Here is an 8,052-nt window from a genome sequence, read left to right on the forward strand (position 1 = left end):
TAACTATTCATCTCTCCTTCACTTGTCATTTAGAATCTCTTCTAGACCATTGTGTTTTCCTCAGAGATACATTATCTAAATTATTATAAAGTCTTAATTGAATTGCTTAGCGTGCCAAGTGAATTACAGTTTTTTGTAAGAGATTCTCAGGTTGAACTGAAATCTGCTATCTCTAGGAACAGTAACACTGCTCCTAGATTTCAGTATGAGGATTGGAGATTCAGGCATCACAGCGTGAATCTTTCCCTTTATGTGTAACCTGATCTTTCTCACAGGAAGGTTCTCAGAATTTCCAGGTGTGCTTATGCAGCTGTCTTTTCTCATCTCATCCATACTTCCTGAACCAAACTTCCTGGACCTAACCATGCTCTTTCATCCTGTGACTCAGGTCTCTCAGATAAATTTCCTTAAGTTGTATGTGCATCTAAATGTCCAGCATCTTTCTTTCATGTCTCTTATCTTTTTATCGTAATTTCTCTCTGTGTTTTTGCTCTCTGTTTTAAGAACTTTTTCCATTGATACCCTGGATTTAATCTCTACTCTGACCATCCTCTCCTTCAATTAAACCAAAAACTTTTGCACTAAAATTATTTTTAACTCCAGGAAATTTGCTCAAGTGTAATTACTAGGGTTTCTGAAGCCTGGTGAGCAGTGGAAAGTTAAGTGCTCTGTACTCCGTAAGTCTCTGAAGGCATAACAGGGAATCCCTTACTGGATCCCTGGTCTGTCCTCTCTCAGCCTAAGGGCATGGAGGACTCCATCCATCCAGTCAAGTCCTCTTGGCCTCCTGAGCACCAGGAGGCCAGCCCACACATGGAGATGGCGACCTTCTATTAGGGGCCCACACAAAGGCGAGCTCGTGGTTTTTCAAGACTTGATATTTCTGAGCCTCATTGCATTTCCCTCTGATACTGGTCTTTAGGATCTCATCCACAAATGAAGGCAGAAAGCTTTGACTCACCGTAACTCCTGCAGAACCAAAACCTCACTTACAACCAACTCCCTTCCAATCCTAGCAGTCATTTGGCTCATGTGGGAAAGATTGGAAACAGGACTGAAAGAACACGAGCTGTTACCTTCCCAGAATATTCCTTTTCCTTACATTTTAAAATATTTTCCCCATGTTTTCTTTTGTTTTGATCTTTACAACAATGCTATGAGATAGAAGTTCAAACCCTGAAATATAGGCTCAAGGCTATTTCCACTTTAAAAAAAAGAAAACTATAAAAAACTTAGATTGGTCCTGCTTAGGTGTACATGGTCACATTCCAACATAAACATACTCAAGTTCCAAGGCCTGCAACCAGCCACCATACTCTTGCGTATCTGGGAATGCAGTCTTTAAAGGAAGAAAAAGCTGAGGTGTGGATAGGTGCTCAATGGAACAGCTCACGAAGTCTGAGGCTGTGGTTCAGTTCCATTAAGATGTGCTCTCCTAGCAGGACTGTATGCACGCACGGTCCTGGTTAAGTCTCTCTTGCATCTCACCTCTGCCACAGCTGGCAGTAGAGATACAGGCACATGGGCTGCTCTCTGGGTCCGATGGGAGTCAAGGCAGGTATCGATATTGAACTGTAGGAGCTGTTTGTGTGTTTTGGAGATGAATCCCTTGGCAGTCACACAGTTTGCAAACAGTTTCTCCCATTCTGTAGGCTGTCTTTTTGTTTCGTTTATGGTTTCCTTGCTGTGCAAAAAACCTTTTAAGTCTAATTAGGTCCCACTTGTTTAGTTTTGTGTTTGTTTTTTTTTTTTTTTTAATTTCCATTACTCTAGTAGGTGGATCCAAAAAGACACTGCTGAAAATCATGTCAGAGAATGTTCAGCCTATGTTTTGCTCTAGGACCTTTATACTATCTTGTCTTACATATAGGTCTTTAATCCATTGGAGTTTATTTTTGTTCGTATGGTGTCAGAGAATGTTCTGGAATGTTTCATTCCTTTACTGTACCTGTTCAGTTTCCCAGCACCACTCACTGAAGAGACTTTGTCCCCATGGTGTATTCTTGCCCACTTTGTTGTAGATTAATTGGCCATAGGTGCATGGGTTTATTTCTTGGCTTTCTATCCTGCTTCATTGATATATACTTCTGTTTTTTGGCCAAGTACCATACTATTTTGATTACTGTAGCTAAATTGGTATAGCCAGTATGGAGATAATATGGAGGTTCCTTAAAAAACTAAAAATAGAGCTACCATAGGATCTGGCAATCCCATTCCTGGGCACATATCCAGAGAAAATGATAATTCAAAAAGACATTTGCACCCCAATGTTCACTGCAACACTATTTACAATAGACAAGACATGGAAGCAACCTAAATGTCCATCTACAGATGAATGGATAAAGATGTGGTACATGTATACAATGGAATATTACTTAGTCATTTAAAAAAACAATGATATCATGTCATTTGTAGCAACATGGATGGACCTAGAGAATGCTAAGTGAAGTAAATCAGACAGAGAATAACAGATATCACATGACATCACTTGTATGTGGAGTCTAAAAAAATGATGCAAATTAGTTATGAAACAGAAATAGACTCACAGAATTAGAAAGCAAGCTTATGGGATGAGCTGGGGATTTGGGATTAGCAGGTGCAGACTGGTATTAATACATGTACAATAGACAAACAAGAACCTACGGTGTAGCACAGGGAACTCTACTGGTATTTTGTAATAACCTATATACATATATTATATAGAGAGAATTTACATATATAAAACCGAATGACTTTACTGTGCGCCTGACAGCAGCAGAGCATTGTGAATCAGCTACACTTGAATTGAGAAAACAGTGCTGATAAAAAGCTCTTTCCTCTTGATGTGCATCCTTTTTCAAACTCTAAACAGAATCTACAAGCCTTCAATCAATACAATGTACAAAAGAACATGTGTTGATTTTCTATCCATTTATTTTTCAGTTAGGGTCTACATGTTAAAATTCAAACATGAAGGTGACTGGATACTCTCCACTTAAAAACAATTAAGAGAAACTGCTTCTTCTGACACAATAACCCTTAGCTATGTTGTTGTCCATGCTCCTGTCTTTGAACAAGTACGGGAAGTATATTGGACATGCCTTTATTTTTGAGAAATACCTTTCACTGGTGACTTGAGTGGTGTAATAACTCGTAGTGAGTTTGCAAGCTTCTTTTACCCTCCTCTTTTCCTCAGTTCCTGCTCAGAGTTATCACCTTGGACAACTGATGTTGAACACCAAACATTATAACGTGGATGCTCGTGACAGCTTGAAAGGGAAGGCCTCCTAGCAATTTGTATTCTAAATATCCTCCCCTTTGTTCTCACGGGAAACCTCATTAAACAGCTTCTGGGTCTGCAGAGCCTTGCAGAAAACCCAACCTCATTCAAGTTTACGGACAGAGTGGGCCAGGCTGCTGCCCTCACTAACTGCTGCTGCTAAGTCGCCTCAGTCGTGCCCGACTCTTAGCGACCTCGTGGACTGCAGCCTACCAGGCTCCTCTATCCATGGGATTTTCCAGGCAAGAGTACTGGAGTGGGGTGCCATTGCCTTCTCCCCTCACTAACTAGCCCACTCCAAATATTTTATTCACTTTCTGGCTGCACCCCACAGCATGTGGGATCTTAATGTCCCCACCAGGGACCCAACCTGCAACTCCTGCAGTGGAGGTGCAGAGTCTTAACCATTGAACCTCCAGGAACATCCCTAACCGTGTTTATAACTTACTGTCTCATCAGAAGTCCAAACTTAACATAAACCGCCACCCCAGATAGGCTTACAACAAGCCTAAGGTGCAAAAAGTTCACTCTTTCTTTGGGGAATTTCACTACAACTTTCTTATGCTTCTATTTTTTCTTAAGTGGTGGATACTGTCACAGACTTGGAATCAAGGAAATCCAAATCCTCCCTTTCTATTGAACTTCTATAAATAGTAGTTTTTTGTAAGTGTCTCCCCTGTGGGTGACCAGGCATGCAAAGAGCTCAGCACAGAGTCTGACATACAGCAGGTGTCCAATCAATGGTGGATTGATGGAGTAGAAGGCTCTGATCTCAGATTCTCGCTGGGATAAAGCGTGTATATATCTTCATAGAAAGGGAGGGGAGGAGAAACTTATTAACTATAAGGTTGCATTTCAAAAAATGTATAGTTAGATAGTGCTGCAGATTTTCCCAGCATTCTTCGCATGTCTGCTTTGGATAACTTCAATAGGCTCAAGAGTCAAAGTAAATGCTTTTGGGATATATACAAAACATTTTGTCTATTTCATGTAGAATTTGAATTGGTTTATAAATATGTGGCTTAGTGCTGTCAAGATATGTCTTGCTTCTGGGTCAATCATGACACAAGCTATTCCTTCCTGAGCTAGGCCTGGTGTTACAATCCACGTCTTACAACCCAAACACTTATAGACTCTCTTTTATATCCAACTAGTCCCTTTAGAGGTCACAAAGCAATGGAAAAAGCTAGTGATGGCCGCAAGTGTTCCTTTAGCACTGGAGTTTTTTATCTATCATGACTTTGGGACCTGGCACATAGAACTCATCCAGGAACAATTGAATGAACTCATGGATGTGTGAATTTGTGTTTGGATGGCCTAAAAGTGTTTGAAATTATAAGAGACAGCAAAGCTCTCTCCCAGAGCGGCTTCCACAGTGAGCACATTCTCCTGGACCACTCTGAATTTTTATCAGTCTTAAGGATCCACCTAATCTTAACCTTCAGTTGAAACAAACTCAGTTATAGGATACCATATACCCCAAACACCACGGAACAATTAGCCCAGGGAAAGAAGTGTAAGCACTAATAATAAGAGGTGTAACGCTAGTAACACTAGCAGTACTGCCACTATTGCTGGTGTTGTTGCTGCTGCTGCTGCTACTGCTGCTGCTGCTGCGTCTAGTACTGCTGACACAGTGTGCAACTAAAACTCACTGCATGTTTCATATCTGGCAGTCACCTTCCTTGATACTTTACTTAGGAAAACACTTTTATTTTATGCTTTCTTGGGTTGCGTTGGTAGAAGCGCAGAGAGAATTATCTGAAGCTTGCCCAAAGTAGTCAGCTAGAGAGTATGAAATTTGAGGCTCACTCAGGCCGACAAGGGGGCCCATCCTGTAATTTTGTAGTCATCACAACTAATCAGTCCATAACTTCTTCATGCTCTGACAGCCTTCACTGGAAATAAGCGCTATGACTGGTATTGTTAGGAAGAGCTAACTTGAGTTCCTCTTCTGTGTCTGCTGGTAATCAACTAGCTCCAGGCCAAAACCCAACTTCTGAGCCTGGATGTCTCCAGAATAAGGCAGCTGGATGATCCCCAAAACTCCACCTCTAACACTGGCATCAAGGGGCAAGGCGTAAACCTGTGCTGATGAATCATGATGTTAAAGTCCAATTGTGACCATATATAATAAGAAATAATACAAAATGTATTACAGGAATAAACAGCTTTCTTTCTCAGGAAATGGGAACCCTATGTGTGATGGGCTGTACATGTATTTCCTAGGTTTTAACCCCTTGCTGTGCTTTAATGATGAGCCACAAAGCTGGAATCCCCAAGTGAAGAATGGAACACTCACGGTGCAAGCCCTGTGTGTTTTTTTACACTCTTAAAGTCAGATCCCACTACGTCATAACGGGACACACTGTGTTCAAATAGGGAACTAAGACCGAAAGGATTTCCAGGCAGGATTACCGAAAGCTCTCGGTGAGAGGCTGAAAATCAGAACCAGATAAACTTGAATAATCCTTTAAAAACCTCTAGAAACTACACTTCTTCTCTGAAAAGAATGACAATGCTCCACGATTGCTTTTTCATTAAGAACAGACCAAAACATTTAAAGAGGAGGTGGAGAGAAGGGAAAGAGAAGAGAAGGGAGAGAGGGTGGAGGAAGAGGAAAAAGGAGGATGAAGAAGGAAGAATGAGGACGGGGAGGAGGGAGAGGAGGGAAGGAGGAAGCCCTCTGGCCACAGTACAGGACTCGCCATGAGAGCCACCCCTCTAGTCTGCGTGAAGTTCACGCAGATTAGTCCTAAACCTGAGAAAAAGTGAATCTCCCCCCCCCCACCTGCTTCTTACAGATGTCAAGGTATCAACAGAGAGAGCTACACTGTTCAACACTTAGAGAAAAAGAAGAGAAAGAATATTAAAATCCACGTGCACACACAGACATTTAATGTACATTAATGACAAGGAAAGATTTCTATAACTATGTCCCAAAGTGTCATCACTACAAAGCTCTCCATCATCCTTGGGGTCATATGAAAAGGCAGAGACTGCCAAACCTCCCCATTTCAGGTCTTTTCTCCAGACGTCAACTCAGTAACCTACAGTTGCCCAATAATGTAAATTAAGACATGCGTCAGAAGCACCCACAACAAATGTGAAATATTTGCTTTTGAGACATCTCTTCCCATTTCAAGAAAAGAATGCCAAAATCCTTTATCTGTGTTGTCTCATTGCTCCAGTAAGTAACGGGAAGAATCCCCTGTGGGGAAAAAAGGAAGAAAAAAAAATAGTCACTCTGTCATTATTCATTTAGGAATAAGAACATTCATTTTCTTTTATGGAACTGATGCCAGCAGGGCTTAGCTCAGAATGGGTAAGGAATACGTTCTGAGGGCAAGAGGCAGAAAGCAGGACAAAAGGTCAGTCTGGGACCTTAAATACTTCAAGTTACATGATTGAAACGCTACCAGGTGTTTTCAGTCCTAAATATGCATCTTCAGGAAGCAAGTGTATCTAAGCCTCAGTCAGGTCAGTTCAGTTCAGTCACTCAGTCGTGTCCGACTCTTTGCAACCTCATGGACTGCAGCATGCCAGGCCTCCCTGTCCATCACCAACTCCCAGAGCTTACTCAAACTCATGTCCATCACATCGGTGATGCCATCCAACCATCTCATCCTCTGTTGTCCCCTTCTTCTCCTGCCTTCAATCTTTCCCAGCATCAGGGTCTTTTCAAATAAGTCAGTTCTTCGCATCAGGTGACCAAAGTATTGGAGTTTCAGCTTCAGCATCAGTCCTTCCAGTGAATATTCAGGACTGATTTCCTTTAGGATTGAATGGTTTGATCTCCTTGCAGTCCAAGGGACTCTCAAGAGTCTTCTCCAACACCACAGTTCAAAAGCATCAATTCTTCGGCGCTCAGCTTTCTTCACCGTCCAACTCTCACATCCATACATGACCACTGGAAAAACCATAGCCTTGATTAGACGGACCTTTGTTGGCAAAGTAATGTGTCTGCTTTTTAATATGCTGTCTAGGTTGGTCATAACTTTCCTTCCAAGGAGTAAGCGTCTTTTAATTTCATGGCTGCAGTCATCATCTGCAGTGACTTTGGAGTCCAAAAAAATAAAGTCTCTCACTGTTTCTATTGTCTCCCCATCTATTTGCCATGAAGTGATGGGACCGGATGCCATGTTCTTAGTTTTCTGAATGTTGAGCCTTATGCCAACTTTTTCTCTCTCCTCTTTCACTTTCATCAAAAGGCTCTGTAATCCTTCTTCACTTTCTGCCATAAGGGTGGTGTCCTCTGCATATCTGAGGTTATTGATATTTCTCCCAGCAATCTTGATTCCAGCTTGTGCTAACATTGTTGTTATATAATCATTAGTACACAGCTGAAGGAACTATGTACCCTTGAGCAAGATGAGTTGTTTTGTTGTGTAGTTATTAGCTCTGAGCTTAAAGAAAGTTAGTCTTAAAGAGAGTTTAAGAAAAAACATCTTCTGTGACTAAGACAAAGCAATGTAGAAAAAAAGGTTGTCCCTTTCTCCCCTTCAAGGGCCCTGAACTGCTTCCTCCTCCTCCTCCCAGATTCCTCGTCAACTACCTAAGAACTAACTCTCTCACCATCAGCAGAAACTAACACAACATTATAAAGCAACTATACTCCAATAAAAAATTTTTTAAAAGAAAACCTCATTCCCTTCTGGACTTTGTGCTTTAAGGACTCCCATCAGGAAAGCACTGAGGGCAATGGAATAAGCAGCTTCTTCTAGGAGTGAGATCTTAGATCCTCGTGGGAAGATCTGCAGAAGGGAAATTACTAAGGAAGGAGGAAAATGCTC

Source organism: Giraffa tippelskirchi, chromosome 8, assembly GCF_054371585.1.
Source record: "Giraffa tippelskirchi isolate mGirTip1 chromosome 8, T2T-mGirTip1v1.2.pri, whole genome shotgun sequence".
In the NCBI taxonomy this organism is placed as follows: Eukaryota; Metazoa; Chordata; class Mammalia; order Artiodactyla; family Giraffidae; genus Giraffa; species Giraffa tippelskirchi.